Source organism: Mauremys mutica, chromosome 1 (genome assembly GCF_020497125.1).
Source record: "Mauremys mutica isolate MM-2020 ecotype Southern chromosome 1, ASM2049712v1, whole genome shotgun sequence".
Lineage (NCBI taxonomy): Eukaryota > Metazoa > Chordata > Testudines > Geoemydidae > Mauremys > Mauremys mutica.
In genome coordinates this window covers 67,746,516-67,765,862 of record NC_059072.1, presented here as the reverse complement: position 1 = coordinate 67,765,862, position 19,347 = coordinate 67,746,516, and the positions used below count along the sequence as shown (strand labels likewise).

At 41.3% G+C, this 19,347-nt stretch overlaps 1 protein-coding gene across 2 annotated transcripts in view; it reads right to left on the bottom strand.

Annotated features, from left to right (window-relative positions):
- The window catches only part of LGR5 (leucine rich repeat containing G protein-coupled receptor 5), a 135,193-nt gene that overhangs the window by 79,771 nt on the left and 36,075 nt on the right, over window positions 1–19,347 (bottom strand). The window lies entirely within an intron of this gene.

Sequence of the window (19,347 nt, the reverse complement as noted above, 5' to 3'; positions counted from 1 at the left end):
CAGCAATGCTGTAAACTCGTAGAGTTTGGGCAGCCAAACAGAAATTCTCGATAGTGCCCAAAGGGACGAATAAAGGAGGCTCCCAGTTAACCTGCCAGGCTTTGGATCATGTTCCAAGAGGAAATAGACTTCAGGACAAGGAGCATGTCTATCGGTTTAGATAACTGCATTCATGCTCCCTATCAGCACTAAGAGCTAGCTGGTGGACTGTGATCCTATGCATTGCTCCTATTGGGAAAAGTAGTAAAGAGTGTTTTGGATTGTCTTATGGAACTCTGGCCTACACCAGCAGGGTTCTTTTTTCAAAGTGTGCATTTTCTGCCCTCTTCTCCTACCAATCTCTATGCTAGCTTGTCAGCACCAGGGCAGAATCTGGCTTTTGCGTGAAGAGAAGAGGGAATGGAGGATGCTTGTAAAATAGTATTTTCAATGTCATGATGAAACAAAACTTCAAATTAAAGGACCAAATCCTCAATTGTCTTCAACAAAGCTATGGATCTGGCCCAAAATCTATAGCATTTTCCAATTCACACACTTGAAACAAAATAACTAAAGCCACAAGCATTTTTGTTCAAATTTAATAGGCTCTTGGTCGTCATAATGATAAATAAATCGCATAAAAACACACAGTTAAACTTACAATTATTAGAATCCCACAATCCTTTTAACATATTTTTACAATAGGGAAATATAATGCCATGTATTACCATTAAAACACATGTGCAACTCCCTCTGACATCAGTGGGAATTCTGCCATGAAAATAACTGCTGAAGGCAGTATATGGCTCATAATGTGAATAAATATAACATCAGACAGAAACATTTTTAAATTAACGCACCACTAAATTATGCTAGAGTACTGCAAACGGCAAGAGGTAATTTGAGAGAGATCGAGAAACAAACAAACAGCAGCAGCCCATCAGTCTGACTTCTCAAACCAGTTATCCAGGACTTGACTAGGAATAGTGACATGTCAGGGAACAAACAACGTCTTTGCAGAAAATACAAAGATTTGCATGAATAATTGCAGAGGCAATGGTACTCATTGCAATGATATCTTTCTTAATTATACCCTGTGCCAGTCTGCCACCAGTGTAGTAATTAAATTACTTCCAAACACATCTGATTTGCTAGGAGTCCCTATAGGCATTGAGTAACATTTTCTGTAGGAAATCCTTCTGAATACCAAGGGCTAAATTTTCAAAAAGAATAGCACTAGAAACCAAATTGTGGTGCAAATTTGGGCATTTGAGCCTATAACTACCTGATTTGCACATGCAGCCTGGTAGCTGAGAGGCACATGTGCTCAGATATGAACCCATTTTGCAACTACAAAGAGGGAGACTGAGCCTTAGCTCAGCTCAAAATAGACTGCTGAGGATCACCAGGAATGGTAGTCAAATCTCAATCTAATTAATCTAAACTCAAGGGTTTCTTGCCCAGCAGGTGCACTTAAAGTATGAATACATTTTCCTCTTAAATTTTTGAAGACTGTCAGCATTCAAAATGAGCACCAAATTTTCACATGCAATTTCTGTCGCTGAACACTATCAAACAGGATAACTGCATGCTCTGTCAGGATTATTTTGCATGCATTTTGTAATTCAACTGCACAAAGAAACCTTTAAAAAGCTTAATCACAAGTCTGTGATCGCATTCAAAGGCAAACTCTTTCACTGTCACTTCTTTCCAAACTTATGAATTTTCTTTCACTTTAAAAAACTTTTCAGCATTCTCCATATAGCCATCCAAGTATTTGAGAGAAAAGGAAATCCAAATCCTTCCTTCGACTGCTCAGGGTATATCTATACTTTTGAGCTGGGGGTGTGATCCCTAGCTCAAGGAACTATACTTGTGCTAACTTTCATTGAGCTAGAGAGCTAGAGCTTAAATACAGCAATGCAAGTGATAAAAGGGACTAGCTGCCCCAGCTACATGCCTGTCCAAGACCCTAGGGCCAGCTAGCTCATCCCACCACATGTGCTGCCACAGCTACAGTCTTTTTTAGCATGCTAGCTTGATGAGAGCTAGTATGAATGCATCTACTCAAGCTGGAAATTACACCTTCCAGCTCAAAGTGTAGGCATACCCTCTGTGTGTGAGTGCGTGCGTGCACACAGACACACACACACACACACAATATAAACTACATGATGCGGTAAAAAGGTTTCATTAGCATATGTTTGGGATGGGCACAGTACTCACAGGTAGTGAAGCCATTAGTGAGTTATGAAAGTCACTCACAATGAATGTGGATTAGAATGTTTCTAGTCTACCACACCATCACATTATTGTACATAGGCCACATACTTTACAGCAAAGTTATTCAAGGTCTATTTGTGGTGTCCTTCTAAATCCAAGTGTCTTAGCCATTATTATTAGGTATTTATAATTACAGTAGAGTCTAGAGGGTCTAGTGAAAAACAAAGTCCCATTGTGCTAGGCACTGTAGAAACACAAAGACATTCCTTGAGTTCAACTGAATGGCTCAGAAGCTGAGGAAAATCTACTATACATTTACAACATCTCTAACCATCATTTTTCTAGATATAAAAATGTCCTCAATTTATTGCCACTTTCAAAGATAGAAGCAAGTGCCATGTATCTTACTAGGAAGTTGAGAACCCACATATTCCATTAATATAAAGTTCCCATTTATAGCAGTGAAAGGCCCAGAGTTGTTATATGTTAGGCTGGTCACTGCTCCAGCACTGAATACATAGGTGCTGGAACTAGGGGTGCTGGGGGTGCTGCTGCATCTACTGGCTTGAAGGGGTTTCCATCATATACAGGGTTTACAGTTTGCTTCAATGGCTCTCAGCACCCCCACTATACAAATTGTTCCAGCGCCCCTGGCTGAATATTACCCATTCTGCATTTCTGGCTAGTAATTAGGGCTGCAGGGAGAGGAATTCCCTTTGTGGAAGGTTATTTTTGAAAAACAATAGGTATTTCAGACTGCACCATAGAAATGGTCAACTTGTCTGTTTAAAGATTCCAGCAGATCTTGAGTGTTCACCAAATCGTGCCATACCTGCAAACATTGCAAGAACAGGTATAGTCCAGGAGCATGGATAAAAATAAAAGATTTTTTCCCCCCAGATTTCTTTATTTATCATCCCCCTTTAGGCACAATGAAGAATCTCCAGTTACCATACTTAAAACAAGTCGTACCAGAGAATTTAACTTTTTTGCTGGAGTCTGGGAGTTTAACTAGCTTTCAACATATGCTAGAGAAGTCTTTAGTTGGAGGCCAAGCTACTAGTCTATTATTACCTGATATTACTGGGGACAATTAATCTCTGAAGATTGCATTTTAGAAAATAATTTACGTCTATTAAATGAGGGCAAAAATCTATCCTGGGATATATGCATGGCTTCCACTGACTTTTGGAAAACTGTTAATCTGCCATTAGAATATATTTTTAAATGCAGAACATTACAAACTCTTTTTATCCATCACCAGGCTAGTCTAGCGAAACTCAGTATTACAGAGAAAATTCATTTAGCAACTTACTGATTTTTTACATTTATATCCTGATAAACTTTTTAACAAGTTAAGCCAAAGCATAATTTATATAAATAGTCAAGAGGAAATACTGTTCTTGCTGTTAATTTTTTCCTTGGGCTTTCATTAGCTTAAGATAATGTACTAATGATTATTTTTATGGAAGTCTTTGAAAGATAAAACAGCCTCAGGTCAAAACACTGACAATAAGAGATGGAATACAAACAAGATACAACCCATTCTCAGTGACTAGGAACAGCTACCCAAGCAATCCACTCTCAATTAAATTGGACATTGCCTTATACATGGTAATGATGTTTCCAAGATATTCCCACCTTTTGAACACAGTATTGCTATACTTTTACTATGGGCAGACTATCTTAACAGCTACTTAATTCTATGATGGAGTACTTTAATTTCTCAAAATATGCTGGTCTTTAATTCAAATCCATCATCACAGATATTAAAAGTAAGATTAAATATTGTTGTCCAAAGTATTTATTTTTGGTTTGCCAACACTATGGTAATAATACTTAGCTCTTACACAGCACTTTTCATTCATTGACCTCAAAGTGCTTTAAAAGACAGGGTAAGTATAATTATCATCATTTTGCAGAAGGGGAAACTGAGGCACAGTGGCACCATGCAGGCAGGTTAAAGGCAGGGTAAGAACAAAAGACAAGTCTTCTGTCACCGAGTCCACTGCAGCACATTGCCTGCCCTATCATACTACACCTCTACCCTGATATAACGTGACCTGATATAACACGAATTCGGATACAACGTGGTAAAGCAGCGCTCTGGGGGGCGGGGCTGTGCGCTCCAGCGGATCAGTGCATCAGCGTGTCTGGCTCTGACACGCTGCTCTGAGCAGCATGTTAAGGGTGCTGGGCCGGGGCCGAGGGGTTGGATAAATGGCAGAGGGTCTCGGGGGGGCGGTCAGGGGACACGGAGCAGGGGGGAGTCACAGCCTGAGGAGGGGGGCTGCAGTGCAGGGGAATGTCACACAGGCTCCAGCCAGAGCCGAGAAATTGGGGAAGACTGGTCCATGCGGGAAGTTGTGGATCCAGGGCAGGGAGAACCGCCCGTCCTAGACGGCACCTTGTAGGTGCCCCTGTCCCAGCGCTGGAGGGCTTGGCACACAGCGGGTCCAGCTGGCAAGCTGCCCCCCGCTCACAGCAGCACCAGGCGGGCTCTCTGGGTCCATAACGCGCCGCACTACCTGCCCGCAGTCAGAGGCTCCATGCGCCCTGCCGGGCATCTAGCCGCGGCGTCCTTACCGGAGACAGGCGGCACGGGGCTCTGCAGAGGAGAAACGGGATGAGCGCGGGCACACACGGCAGGAGCCATCCGCTGATGGCTCACCCTCCCCTGGCACCACATGGGCACGGGGCAGGGACCAGACGCACACAGGCACCTTGGGTGAGGCTGCCCGCCCTGCTCCCCCTCGCGGGCTCAGCGGCCAGGCTGGGCTGGGCGCGCTCTGTGGACAGGGCAGTGGCTGCCAGGCCAGTTCCCTCTGCCCTACCCCCGCGGGGCTTGCCCCAGCTGATGTGGTAGAACAGGTGTGAGCGCTTCCGTGCACTGGCTCCTCGGGTCCTAGTGCCCGTCCCGGTGCGGCGCATGGCTCAGCATGGGAGTCCTGGGAGTGATTAGGGATGTGGGGGGGTTCTGAGTGGTCAGTCGGGGGAAGAAGTAGGTGGGGGTCAGATAGGGGCGGGGCTATTTGCTGACTATTAATAACGGAGATGCTCAAGGTCAAAGCAAGTTTGATATAACGCAGTTTCACCTATAACACGGTAAGATTTTTTGGCTCTCGAGGACTGCATTATATCGGGGTAGAGGTGTATTACCAACAGGCATTTAGAATGCAACCTCCCATCATCAATGATAGAGAATTTGGTAATAGTCTTATAGATTATTGACATAAATCTAGCATAACTCTTATTTTAATTACCTCTTTACAGTGTCTTCCAAAATGAGTATGCAAATAAGCAGTGATATTGTATTGCCAAATATTTAAGTACATAACCCTACAGAAGTATAGAAGCAGATCTGATCATATAAATAAGTGCTGTAAGAACTTCCTGACAATTAAATTATAGTATTTATTCTCACAGCTGACTTCACAGTACATCTGCAATGTTTACTGGGGTTCCATTGAAAATCTATGGTAAAAATGTGTTTTTCCACCAAAGGATTCAACCTTAGCATTTGGGAAAATCTTGTTCTAGAATTTAGCAGTTTTGCAGGGAGAAACATTTAATATAAAGATGCAGTACACATCTTGAATACATTGTCTACAGAGATTTTTAGAATAACTAGCAAATGGAAATAGCATAACTACTTCTGCCTTTCTCGACACTGGTAACAGAAACAATCTAAACAAAAAGCTAAATCTTTAAAAATTCAGCCACACTTGCAGTAACAACATTTCAGAATAACCAAAGATCGATAACTGAGCCCATTATATTAGTTTTTTTAATCAATGGAAGGAAGGATATGTAGCATAAGAAGTTGATTTTTTACAGAAGGCTGTTATTCAAGTATTTAAAATGCAAAGTTTGCACAAAAGTTTGCATTAAAATGTATGCTAAAAAGGTAAATGAGACTCGGTTGTTGCATTAGGACAGATCTCATAAGGAGGGATATATGTGTGCGCCTAACAGGTGAGGGGGGATCTCAGCCTTTCATAGATTTATAGATTCCAAGGCCAGAAGGGGACTACTGTGACCATACATTCTGACCTCTGTATAACACAGGCCATAGAACGTTCCCCAAATAATTCCTAGAGCAGATCTTTTAGAAAAATACTAAATGTTGATTTAAAAATTGCCACTGACCACAACCTGGGGTAAATTGTTCCAGTGGTTAATACCCCCACTGTTAAAAAATGATGCCTTATTTCTAGTCTGAATTTGCCTAGCTTCAACTTCTAAGGATAATTTAACACCTTTCTCTGCTAGATTGAAGAGTCTATTAGCAATTTTTTGTTTCCCAGGTAGGTACTTATAAGCTGTGATCAAGTCACTCCTTGTTTACCAATACTTTAATCATTATCATGGCTTTTCGCTGGACTCTCTCCAATTAATCAACATCCTTTTTGAACTGTGGACACCAGAACTGGACAAAGTATTCCAACAGCAGTTGCACCAGTGCCAAATACAGAGGTAAAATAACTTCTCTGATCCTACTTGAGATTGGCCTGTTAATGCATCCAAGGATCGCACTAGCACTTCTGGCCACACTGTTGCACACTGGGAGCTCATGGTTAGCTGATTATCCACCATGACCCCTAAATATTTTTCAGAATCACTGATTCCCATTCTGTCAGTACAGCCCACAATCTTTATTCCTAGATGTATACACTTATATTTAGCCATATTAAAATGAACAGTGTTTGCTTGTTCCCTGCTTACTAGGTGATCCAGATCACTAAGTATCAGAGACTTGTCCTCTTCACTATGTACCACTCCCCTAATTTTTGTGTCATCTGCAAACTTAATTAGTGATGATTTTATGTTTGCTTCCAGACCATTAGAAATATGTTAAATAGCATAGGGTCAAGAACTGATCCCTGAGGGACCCCATTGGAAACATAGCTGCTTAATGATGATTCTCCATTTACAATTCTATTTTTAGACTTATCGGTTTGCCAGTTTTTAATCCATTTAATGAGTGTTAGGTTAATTTAATATTGTTCTAATTTTTTAATCAAAATGTTGTGTGGTACAAATGAAATGCCTTACAGAAGTCTAAATATATTACCTCAACATTATTACCTTTATCAGCAAAATGTGTAATCTTATCTTATCAGGACAAGAGATCAAATTAGTTTGACAGGATCTATTTTCCATAACCCCATTAATTTGCATTAATTATATTACCTTCCTTTAATCCTTCATTAATAGAGGCCTGTATCAGCCGCTACATTATCATTCCTGGGATCAATGTCAGACTGACAGGCCTGTAATTACCTGGGTTATTCCATTTTTAGTATTCCAAAACTTATTGAAAATCAGCATTAATGATCCTGCAAACTCCTCAGCCAGCTCTTTTAAAACACTTGGGTGCAGGTTATTTGGACTTGCTGATTTATACATGTCTAACTTTAGTAGCTGCTGTTTAACACCATCCTTGGGAAGCAACATGTATTTCCCCACTACCTGTCCCTGTTCCCAGGACTGGCTCTAGGCACCAGCAAACCAAGCAGTTGCTTGGGGCAGCACAATTCCAGGGGCGGCACTTGCACTCTCAGAGGGTTTTTTTTTTTTTTTTGCTTGGGGCAGTAAAAAACCTAGAACCAGCCCTGCCTGTTCCCTCCAGAGATGCTATTTCCATCAACATCACTTGCCTGAAGTAGATCATGGGCCACATCCTCAGGTAATGTAAATCATTGTAGCTCCATTGAAGCCAATGAAAAGGATCTGGCCCATTGTGGAGATTCTTGGGGAGGGGAGAAGCTACACGAGAAATGCTCTTTACACACTTTCCCTTGCTTTGTGCCCTCACATAGGACTAGGCACAGTTGAACCTATCATGTGAATACCACATAACTGATCCAGATAAACCATTCCTATCAAATCAGAACTGAATTTAACACAAAAAAACCCAGAGACAACAATGAGGAGTCTTTGTGGCACCTTAGAGACTAACACATTTATTTGGGCATAAGCTTTCGTGGGCTAAAACCCTCTTCATCAGATGCATGGAGTGAAAAATACAGTAAGCCCAGTATATATATTACAGCACATGCAAAGATGGGAGTTGCCTTACCAAGTGAGGGGTCAGTGCTAACGAGGCCAATTAAATCAATGTGGAAGTGGCCTATTGAATTGAATAGGACTCGTTAGCACTGACCCCCCACTTGGTAAGGCAACTCCCATCTTTTCATATGCTGTAATATATATACTGCTTATTGTATTTTTCACCCCATGCATCTGATGAAGTGGGTTTTAGCCCACGAAAGCTTGTGCCCAAATAAATTTGTTAGTCTCTAAGGTGCCACAAGGACTCCTCGTTGTTTTTGCTGATACAGACGAACACGGCTACCATTCTAAAAACAGAGATATTATAAAACACTTTGATCCAAATTCTGCTTTTCATTACACTCGTCAACAGAGTCGCTGAGGTGCATCCAAGAGCAAACTCTAATTGCAGAAGCTTTGCAATATAGTCATTTTAAACAGTACATATTCTTATACATTGTAGGCATTTTTCTCATATAAATGGGTATCAAAGACTTACTTAAATCTGGACTGTGGAACATTTGTAAAGCAAACACTTCATGCTTGATTAATCTTTTCAGGAAACAATTTTGCCATTCAGTTTAGCCAAGACTCCAGTAGAGGGAGCAGAGCAGAACAAATAATTAGAGTAAAAAAGAAAGTAATGATCAAAGATCAGATAAAACACACAGAGTGCTGAATTGATTTGACAAGTACCCTGACATTTTATTTTAGGTGCCAAGATTCTAGCACTCTGCTTTTTCTAAGTATTGAATGCATGATGCTTACTGTCAAAAAAGCATCAGTTTCTTTCAGATCTGCTACATGGCTGTTCACTTGAAGTTGATAACTCAATGTGGTAAGCAATAATTATCAGGGTATGTTACAAAAATACCGTGGGGCGCAGGGGCGGCTCTATGTATTTTGCCGCCCCAAGCATGGCAGTCAGGTGGTTTTCGGTGGCATGCCTGCGGGAGGTCCGCTGGTAATGCAGATTTGGCGGCATGCCTGCAGGAAGTCTGCTGGTCCCGCGCCTTTGGTGTACCCGCCGCCGAATTGCTGCCGAAACCGCTAGACCAGCGGACCTCCTGCAGGCAGGCTGCCAAAGGCAGCCTGACTGCCGTCCTCATGGCGACCAGCAGGCCACCCCCCATGGTTTGCTGCCCCAAGCACGTGCTTGGTGTGCTGGTGCCTGGAGCCGCCCCTGGTGGGGTGTCAATCATTTATTGTACTTAGCTAATATATTAGAAACTTTAAACAAATAGTGGAATATTGTAACACACAGCAGCAGGCAGAGCTGATTAAGTGAGAAAACAATGAGATTGGTTCCCAAGTATAATGAATATATATTTTAAAAAAAAAATAATATTTATATAATTTGTGTTTCTGCCTTTCTAATTAAAATATACTTCTCAAGTAGCACAGAGTCCCTATTTCTCCTGTTCAAATGTATAAAGTGACCTCTAAGAACATAAGAGCATAAGAACAGCCATACTGGGTCAGACAAAAGGTCCATCTAACCCCGTATCCTGTCTTCCAACAGTGGCCAATGCCAGGTGCCCCAGAGGAAATGAACAGAACAGGTAATTATCAAGTGATCTATCCCCTGTTGCCCATTCCCAACTTCTGGCAAACAGAGGCTAGGGACACCATCCTGGCTAATAGCCATTGATGAACCTATCCTCCATGAATTTATCTAGTTCTTTTTGAACCCTGTTATAGTCTTGACCTTCACAACATCCTCTGGCAAGGAGTTCCACATTTTGACTATACATTGTGTGAAAAAAGATTTCCTTTTGTTTGTTTTAAACCTGCTGCCTATTGATTTCATTTGGTGGCCCCTAGTTCTTGTGTTATGTGAAGGAGTAAATAACACTTCCTTATTTACTTTCTCCACACCAGCCATGATTTTATAGACCTCTATCATATTCCCCCTTAGTCGTCTCTTTTCCAAGCTGAAAAGTCCCAATCTTATTACTCTCTCCTCATACAGAAGCTGTTCCATAACCCTAACAATTTTTGTTGCCGTTTTCTGAACTTTTTAAAGTCCGATATATCTTTTTTGAGATCGGGCAACCACATCTGCGTGTAATATTCAAGATGTGGGTGTACCATGGATTTATATACAGGCAATATGATATTTTCTCTCTTATTATCTATCCCTTTCTTAATGATGCCCAACATTCTGTTCGCTTTTTTGACTGCTGCTGCACATTGAGGGGATGATTTCAGAGAACTATCCACAATTACTCCAAGATCTCTTTCTTGAGTGGCAACAGTTAATTTATACCCCATCATTTTATATCTATAGTTGGGATTATGATTTTCAATGTGCATTACTTTGCATTTATCAACACTGAATTTCATCTGCTATTTTGTTGTCCAGTCACCCAGTTTTGAGACATCTCTTTGTAGCTCTTCTCAGTCTGCCTGGTTCTTAACTATCTTGAGTAGTTTTGTAACATCTGCTAATTTTGCCACCTCACTGTTTATCCCTTTTTCCAGATCATTTATGAATATGGTGAATAGGACTGGGCCCAGTACAAACCCCTGGGGGACACCACTATTTACCTCTCTCCATTCTGAAAACTGGCCATTTTATTCCTACCCTTTGTTTCCTATCTTTTAACCAGAACCAATCCATGGGCAGCGGGTGATGGATAGCTCAGTGGTTTGAGCATTGGCTTGCTAAACCCAGGGTTGTGAGCTCAATCCTTGAGGGAGCCATCTGGGGCAAAAATCAGTACTTAGTCCTGCTAGTGAAGGCAGGGGGCTGGACTCAATGACCATTCAGAGTCCCTTCCAGCTTTATGAGATAGGTATATCTCCATACATTTTTAATTATATTTTATTCCCTATTATCCCATGACTGCTTACTTTGCTTGAGAGTCTTTGGTGAGGGACCTTGTCAAAGGCTTTCTGAAAATCTTAGTACACTGTATCCACTGGATCCCCCTTGTCCTCATGCTTGTTGACCCACTCAAAGAATTCTAGCAGATTGATGATGCATCATTTCCCTTTACAAAAATCATGTTAACTCTTCCCCAACAAATTATACAGGAGTACTTGTGGCACCTTAAAGACTAACAAATTTATTTTAGCATGAGCTAAATGCTAAAATAAATTTGTTAGTCTTTAAGGTGCCACAAGTACTCCTGTTTTTTTTTGCGGATACAGACTAACACGGCTGCTACTCTGAAACCAACAAATTATGTTCATCTATGGGTCTGGCAATGTTCTTTACTATATTTTCAACCAGTTTACCCAGTACTGAAGTCAGGATTACTGGCCTGTAATTGCTAGGGTTACCTCTGGAGTCCTTTTTAAAAATTTTCATCACATTAGCTATCCTCCAGTCATTTGCTATGGAAGCTGATTACGGATGACAGTTAGTAGTTCTGCAATTTCACATTTGAGTTCCTTCAGAACTCTTGGTTGAATACCATCTGGTCCTGGTGACTTATTAATGTTTAGTTTATCATTTGTTCCAAAACCTCCTCTAATGACACCTCAATCTGGGACAGTTCCTCAGATTTGTCACCTAAAAAGAATGGCTCAGGTTTGGGAACCTTCCTCACATCCTCAACTGAGAAGACTGATGCAAATAATTCATTTAATTTCTCCACAATGGCCTTATCATCCTTAAGTGCTCCTTTAGCATCTTGATTGTCCAGTGGTCCCACTGGTTGTTTAGCAGGCTTCCTGCTTCTGATGAATGTAAAAAAATTTTTGCTATTAGTTTTTGGAGTCTTTGGCTAGCTGTTCTTCAAATTCTTTTTTGGCCTCCCTAATTATATTTTTACACTTCATTTGCCAGAGTTTATGCTCCTGTCTATTTTCCTCATTAGAATTTAACCTGCCTCTCACTTCTTCTTTTACTTTGTTGTTTAGCCAGGGTGGCTCTTTTTTGGTTCTCTCATTATATTTTTTAATTTGGGGTACACATTTAAGTTAAGCCTCTATTATGGGGTTTCCATGCGGCTTGCAGAGATTTTACTTTTGGCACTGTACCTTTTAATTTCTGTTTAACTAACCCCCTCATTTTTGTTAGGTCCCCTTTCTGAAATAAATGCTACAGTGTTGGTTTGCTGTGGTGTTTTCCCTGCCACAGGAATATTAAATTTAATTATATTATTGTCACTATTATCAAGCAGGAAAACAAATATCCTTTATTATAATGTATAAAGAAGGCTTGAATTTTTTGGTTTGTGTTTTGTGGCTGTTTTTGACATAAGAAATATCACGTCATATATACTGTATTTTTGACAGGACTGGAGAAATAATAGGCATTCATAAGTGATGAGACAGAGTAAAAATTTATAGATTCTAAAGCCAGAAGGATCACTGTGATGATCTAGTCTGACCTCCTGCATGATACGGGACATAGAATTGTCACAAAATAATTCCTGTTTGAACTGAAGCATAAGTTTTAGAGAAACATCAAACCTTGATTTACAAATTGCCAGTGATGGAGAATTCAGCCACAGCCCTCTGTAAATTGTTTGAAGATTAATTCCCCGCACTATTTAAAAAAGTATGCATTATTTCCAGTCTGAATTTGTCCAGCTTAAACTTCCAGCCATTGTATTGTGTTATACCTTTGTTTGCTAGACTGAAGAGCCCATTATCAAATATTTGTTCATCATGTATGTACTTATAAACTGTGACCAAGTCAACTCTTAACCTTCTCTTTATTAAGCTAAATAAACTGAGTCTCTCACTGTAAGACATGTTTTCCATTTCTGTAATCATTCTTGTAGCTCTTCTCTCAATCCTCTCCAAGTTGTCAATATCTTCTTGAATTATGAGCACCAGAACTGGACCCACTCTTTCTGAAGCAGTTGCACCAGTGCCAAATACAGAGATAATATTTCCTTCCGACTCCTACCTGAGTACGCTAAAATTCCTTCCCCTCACAATTTCTCAGGTTTTCAGAAAGTTTAAAACTCTTTGTGTTTTGTTTATTTTTGTTAACATCCATTTCACTCAAGCTCCTGGCAAAGATTTGGGGAAAAAAATTCTTGTGAAAGAACCAACATCTTTGTCCACTTTAGAATCTACGGGCCCAACTCTTGTCTCACATCAAGTTTACAGCAGGTTGAGTTCACTGAATTAATTGGAGCTACTCCTAGTTTCTGCTGCTTTAAATGAGGAGAGAATCCAGCAAGGACAGAATATCTCACAGAATACAAACACTATGAGCTACCCAGAAGAGAATCCAAGATTTGTCTACAAATACCGGAAGGATCAAAACAAAGATCTAAAAGTTGTAAATGACTTGTTTCCTAAATTGCACATTATTGGCCCAATTAACTCTGTCTTCAGTTACACTGGTGACTGGGCCAAATACCAACTGCAAATTATGCACAACACAACTGCATAATATGAGCCAGATTTTGGCTTCAGTTACACCGATACATCCCCAATGACTTCATTGTGGTTGTATGGGTGTAACTGAGAGTAGAATTTGTCCAGCTTGTCTTAAATTCAAAATTAAATTAAATTCTACCTATCTGGCTTTCATGTTGCTATTGCAGCACAATCTGGAAAGCTAAAGAGGGAAATAATTTGGATGGCATTCACTATAGACAAACTCATAAAAGTGACACTATCAGGTTTCCAAGCTGAAAGCGTTATCTACAACCTTTCCCCACTTCAGATCAGGAATTCTAAGTTGGATGAAATCCTGGTCCTTTTGAAGGCAATGGCAAAACTCTCATTGACTTCAATAGCTCAAGATTTCACCCCTTACATACATAATTCCTATTTTTCTATTTCAAAGGTGCTTTCAATATGATCTTGGCTAGTCTCATTTATATCCTTCCCTTCACCATACTTTCCCTTTTCTCTTATATTAAAACTTCATAATGGGTTTTGTTTAATTTTTAAGAGCAGTTTCTTATTATGTTTTTATTTTATTATATTGTACAGTGTCCTGTGAGTTTCAGCAGGGGGTAGGATGTTTTATATTGCAAACATTATCCTTGTATTCAGGATTATTCAATTGGCCATCTTTACATAGTGGCTTTGCTGGAATAATTCTTTACACATTCTTCTCTTTATTTTGTGGTCAACTGAACATTTGAAACTTGCCTTCAGACTTATGGCAGCTCAGTCTTGCCATCACACTGCCTGAACAATTTCCACTGATGTCAGTGGATGCTTGTTCTGCTAAATTATGGTAGGCTGTAAGGATCGTCTAGTCTTATGCTGGCCAAGAGCCTATTCGAGCACCTTGTATATAGGTCAGATGAATCAGAGGTTTTAATACACATCAGAACCAGATTCTTAATCTTACACTGAAAACATTTTAGGCCTTTTCTGCACAGTTTTTGTACCAGTATATCAGTTAGAGAGGTGAATTTTTTTTAACCAATATAGTGATACCAGATACTAGTATGGATGCAGTTATTTCAGTATAAGAAACCTTTATATCGACATTGCCATACGAGGAGGGGAATAAGCTATCAGCTATAAAGGTATAGTTGAAGTGATAGAACTTTTGAGTGCAACAAAATACTCCTTAAGTATTCCTATTGAGATCAACAGCCTTGTGGAGTAAGCTGCTATTCAGTGTGAGTGAGGGTGGCAGAATCTGACTCTAAGGGTATGTTTACACAGCAAAGAAAAAACAGCAGCTGGCCTGTGCCAGCTGACGTGGGCTCGTGAGGCTCAGGCTGCAGGGCTGTTCCATGGCTGTGTAGACTTCTGGGCTCAGGGTGAAGCCTGGGCTCTAGGACCCAGCTGGGTGGGAGGGTCTCTGAGCTTGGGTTCCAGCCCAAGCCTGAAAGTCTGCAGAGCAGTGAAACAGCGCTACAAGCCCGAGTCGGCTGGGACTGGGCAGCTGCTGGCTTTTTCTTTACTGTGTAGACATACCCCCCTAGGTCAATAGACTGTGTTTGTCTTCTCTTATGCACAGAGTTTATTTAACCCACTTTTTATCAACCTCATTCCTGTGGATGGCAAGCCACCACTTTTTGTGTGGTTCTTAAAATGATCAAAAGGAAAATCTTTCCAGACAGGTAATTAAATGCAGCTGTTCAGTCAAAGCCACCACTATGTCTTCGCTTCAGGTCATAAATATCAGTGTTGTGTCTAGAAACACCAATAGTTTGGTATTTAAGACAAACAAAAATATTTTGCAAATTAAAGCTGTCACTGCCAAATTTTCTATATACATTTACTACATGGCCTCTATGCATAAGCTTCAATTCCCTACTGCACCTGTCTGTTCCATTTCCTTGAACAAATAGTAAAGTGAAATTTCCAAGGCTCCTCCCTCTTCTTCATTTTAGCTGTTCAAAGTGCTTTAAAAATGTAGGTTAATCTCAATAGCCCCATTCTTTTGATGGGGAAACTGAGGCACAGAAACTTGCTACTTGTCACACAAGTCATTGTCAGAACTAGGAATAGAATGGAGGGTGAAATCCTGGCTCCTTTGAAGTCAATGTTAAAACTACCATTGACTGCATTACGGCCAAGATTTCACCTCAGGAGTCTTGACACTCCATGCCATGCATTATCTACTGGTTTATATTTCGTCATGCTAAAACAGCAGTTTACAATCTGAGAATTTGTGTCCTAATACTTGTGTGCATCTGCAGATAACGCTGTGTGACCTACTTAATGTAGCCTTGTAGAACTTTGTGGAGCCACTTTTTGACACATACTGGCAGCCCTTGTTGTTGTTTTAAATCACTGAGGGTACGTCTACACTACGGGACTATTCCGAATTTGCATAAACCGGTTTTGTAAAACAGATTTTATAAAATCGAGTGCGCGCGGCCACACTAAACACATTAATTCGGTGGTGTGCGTCCGCGGTCCGAGGCTAGCGTCGGATTCTGGAGCGTTGCACTGTGGGTAGCTATTCCCTAGCTATCCCATAGTTCCCGCAGCCTCCCCCGCCCCTTGGAACTTCCGGGTTGAGATCCCAGTGCCTGATGGGGCAAAAATCATTGTCGCGGGTGGTTCTGGGTAAATGTCGTTAGTCACTCCTTCCTCTGGGAAAGCAACGGCAGACAAGCATTTCGCGCCTTTTTCCCCTGGATTGCCCTGGCAGATGCCATAGCATGGCAATCATGGAGCTTGTTTTGCCTTTTGTGACTCTCACCGTATGTGTACTAGATGCCGCTCACAGAGGCGATTCAGCAGCGCTACACAGAAGCATGCTTTTGCTTTTGCATGACAGCAGAGATGGTTACCAGTCATACTGCACCATCCAAACCCTTCCATAAATTGGAACTGGTGAGGATGATTATGGCTACCAGTCCTTTTGTACCATTTGCTGCTGTCATAAGTGCCCCTGGCTGCTCTTAGCCAGGGGCGCAAAAGCCAAAATTGGGAATGACTCCCTGAGTCAATCCCTCCTTTTTGGTATCTAAAAATAGAATCAGTCCTGCCTAGAATATAGGTAAGTGTACTAGATAACCACTGTATCATAGAACCAGAGAGCACAGCTGCTCTGTGTCAGATCCTGCAGAAACTTGATATGTATGCTATTCACAGGGGGTGCTCCTGTAACAACCCCACCTGTTGATTCCGTTCTTCCCCCAGCCTTTCTGGGCTACCGTAGCATTGTCCCCCCACTTGTGTGATGAAGTAATAAAGAATGCAGGAATAAAAAGACATGGTGACTTGTTAGTGAGAAATGAGTGGAAGGCAGCCTCCAGCTGCTATGATAGTCCAGACAGGACATTAAGCAGTGTGTAGGAGAGAAGCCCAGCATCCCTCTGCTAGTCCAGGGGCAACTGAATCTGTTCTTTACACATGAAGGGTGGGGGCTGATGGAGCTCAGCCCCCTGTTGCTATGATGACGATGGTTACCAGCCATACTGCACCATCCACCATCCACCAGAAAAAATTAGAGCCAGGAGCCCTTGATCGACCTGACGGATGCTAGTCAGCATGGTTACTGCCCCATGTGCCAATAGGCTGATGACGAGGACGGTTACCAGTCCTTTTGTACCATCAGCCACCCATGGCATGGGGGGAGTGAGGATGTTGGTGTTGACGGCTGCAGCATCGTGTCTATCTGCAGCATTCAGTAAAGATAGGGTGACATGTAAAAGAGTAAGAGGATTGTTTTCCCTTTCGCTTCTGGGGGTGGGTGGGGGGGGTGAGTAGATTGCCAAGCTATGCCCTGACCCACCGCGGACACTGTGTTTGACCCTAGAAGCATTTGGAGCTCAGCCAAGAATGCAAATACTTTTCGGAGGCTGCAGGAACTGTGGGATAGCTTCAGTCCTCCAGTCCATGAGCGTCCATTTGATTCTTTGGCTTTCCGTTACGCTTGTCACGCAGCAGTGCGCTGAGTCCCTGCTATGGCGTCTGTCTGGAGATTTTTAAAAAAGGATTCTGAATTTCATCTTCTGTAACGGAGCGCTGATAGAACGGATTTGCCTGCCCTTACAGCGATCACATCCGCATGGTCCGTGCTGGAGCTCTTTTTTTATTTTGATTTCGGACTGCATCGCCACCCGTGTTGATCGGAGCTCCACGCTGGGCAAACAGGAAATATTCAAAAGTTCGCGGGGCTTTTCCTGTCTACCTGAGCACTGCATCCGAGTTCAGATTGCGGTCCAGAGCGGTCACTGCTGCACCGTGGGATACCTCCCGGAGGCCAATACCGTCGATCAGCGTCCACACTAACCCTAATCCGATATGTTAATACCGATACTAGCGTTACTCCTCTCGTTAGGGAGGAGTACAGAAACCGGTTTAAAGAGCCATAAAAATCGATATATGGTGCCTCCTAGTGTGGACGGTTGTGGCGTTAAATCGCTTTTACGCTCCTAAAACCGGTTTAAACGCCTAGTGTAGACCAGGCTTGAGTTAAAGAAGGAATTCAGTTTCATTTTGGTCAGCTGGAGAATGAAAGTCAGGTGGAGCTGACAACATCAACTATTTGAAACTGAAGGCTAAACTCTGGCATGATTTGTGCCACACTGGTAACTAATAAACGGCTTACCTATCCTTAGGTAAGGGCAGGTAGCACAAATGGGTGCACTAACACCTGACACAAATGCTGCTGACCCCAAAGTTGCCCAAATTAAAATTCTTTAATCAAAAGATAAAGTGATATTTAGTCCAGCAAATCTTTGTCTGAAACTTTTTCTAATTTAATCCGATAACACAGCCATTTTTGAAAGAAGGCTCTGGGGTTTGATGCTGAAATTCAATAATTCAGAGAAAGAGCCAAGGCATAAAAAAGTGTTCTAAAATGGGGTGTGGAAAGAAGAAGACAATTATTTTTAATTAAAAAAAATCTATTTTCAGATGTTTTTCTTTTTCACAAAACATAACATATCAGATAAGCAACCTTTTCACAGAAGCCAAAGTAAAAGAAGATGGATGCTTGCAATATAAGTAAATGGTAAACAAGTCAGGGAATATTTTCTGGTCAATTTTTCAAATTCAATAAAATCAACAAACTTTTATTTTGCCATTTCCAGCTCCCATATTAAAAATCTATTAGCAGAAAGGCTATTGAAAGGCTGACCATGAGCAAAAAGGCTTTTTCTGGAAACAGTTCTATTCAGTTCTCATGGCTGAACAAAAGCAGATTGGCACATTCAGTTATATTCAAAATGTCTTTTAAAGGGGCCCTTTTCCATAGCCACGCGTTTCAGGGTCCTATGTGCTGAAGAAAGCCAGTGAAAGATTTGAAGGGGGTAAAAAAAACAAAAACAAAACAACAACAACAGAGGCTACCATGGAGATCCTTCAAAGTCGTCTTCTTCTATAGTGGGAGGGTTTCCCTTTAAATCCTTTTCAATAGCATATTGATGGCTTTGAAAGCTTAAATGGCATTTGTCAACCATCTGTAAATCTTTAAAACTGTTTTTGCAAATAGCCCAGCTCTGAGTCTCAGCTTTTCCCATTAATCTGTACGTAAGGCAACTGAAGACTTTTTCAGAGCTTAGATAATGCGTGGATTAAAAGGTCCATTCAGAAGGGAAAGCTTTAGCATTCACCTTGTGTACATAGCCATTTCACCAGTAGTATTCATGGGTTGTTATTTCAACTCTGCATTTGTCCTGCAAACAAGACATTTTGCCATGAAGGCTTGGTAGAGACATTCTTTAGTGAATTGCTGAAACCTAGCTCCTC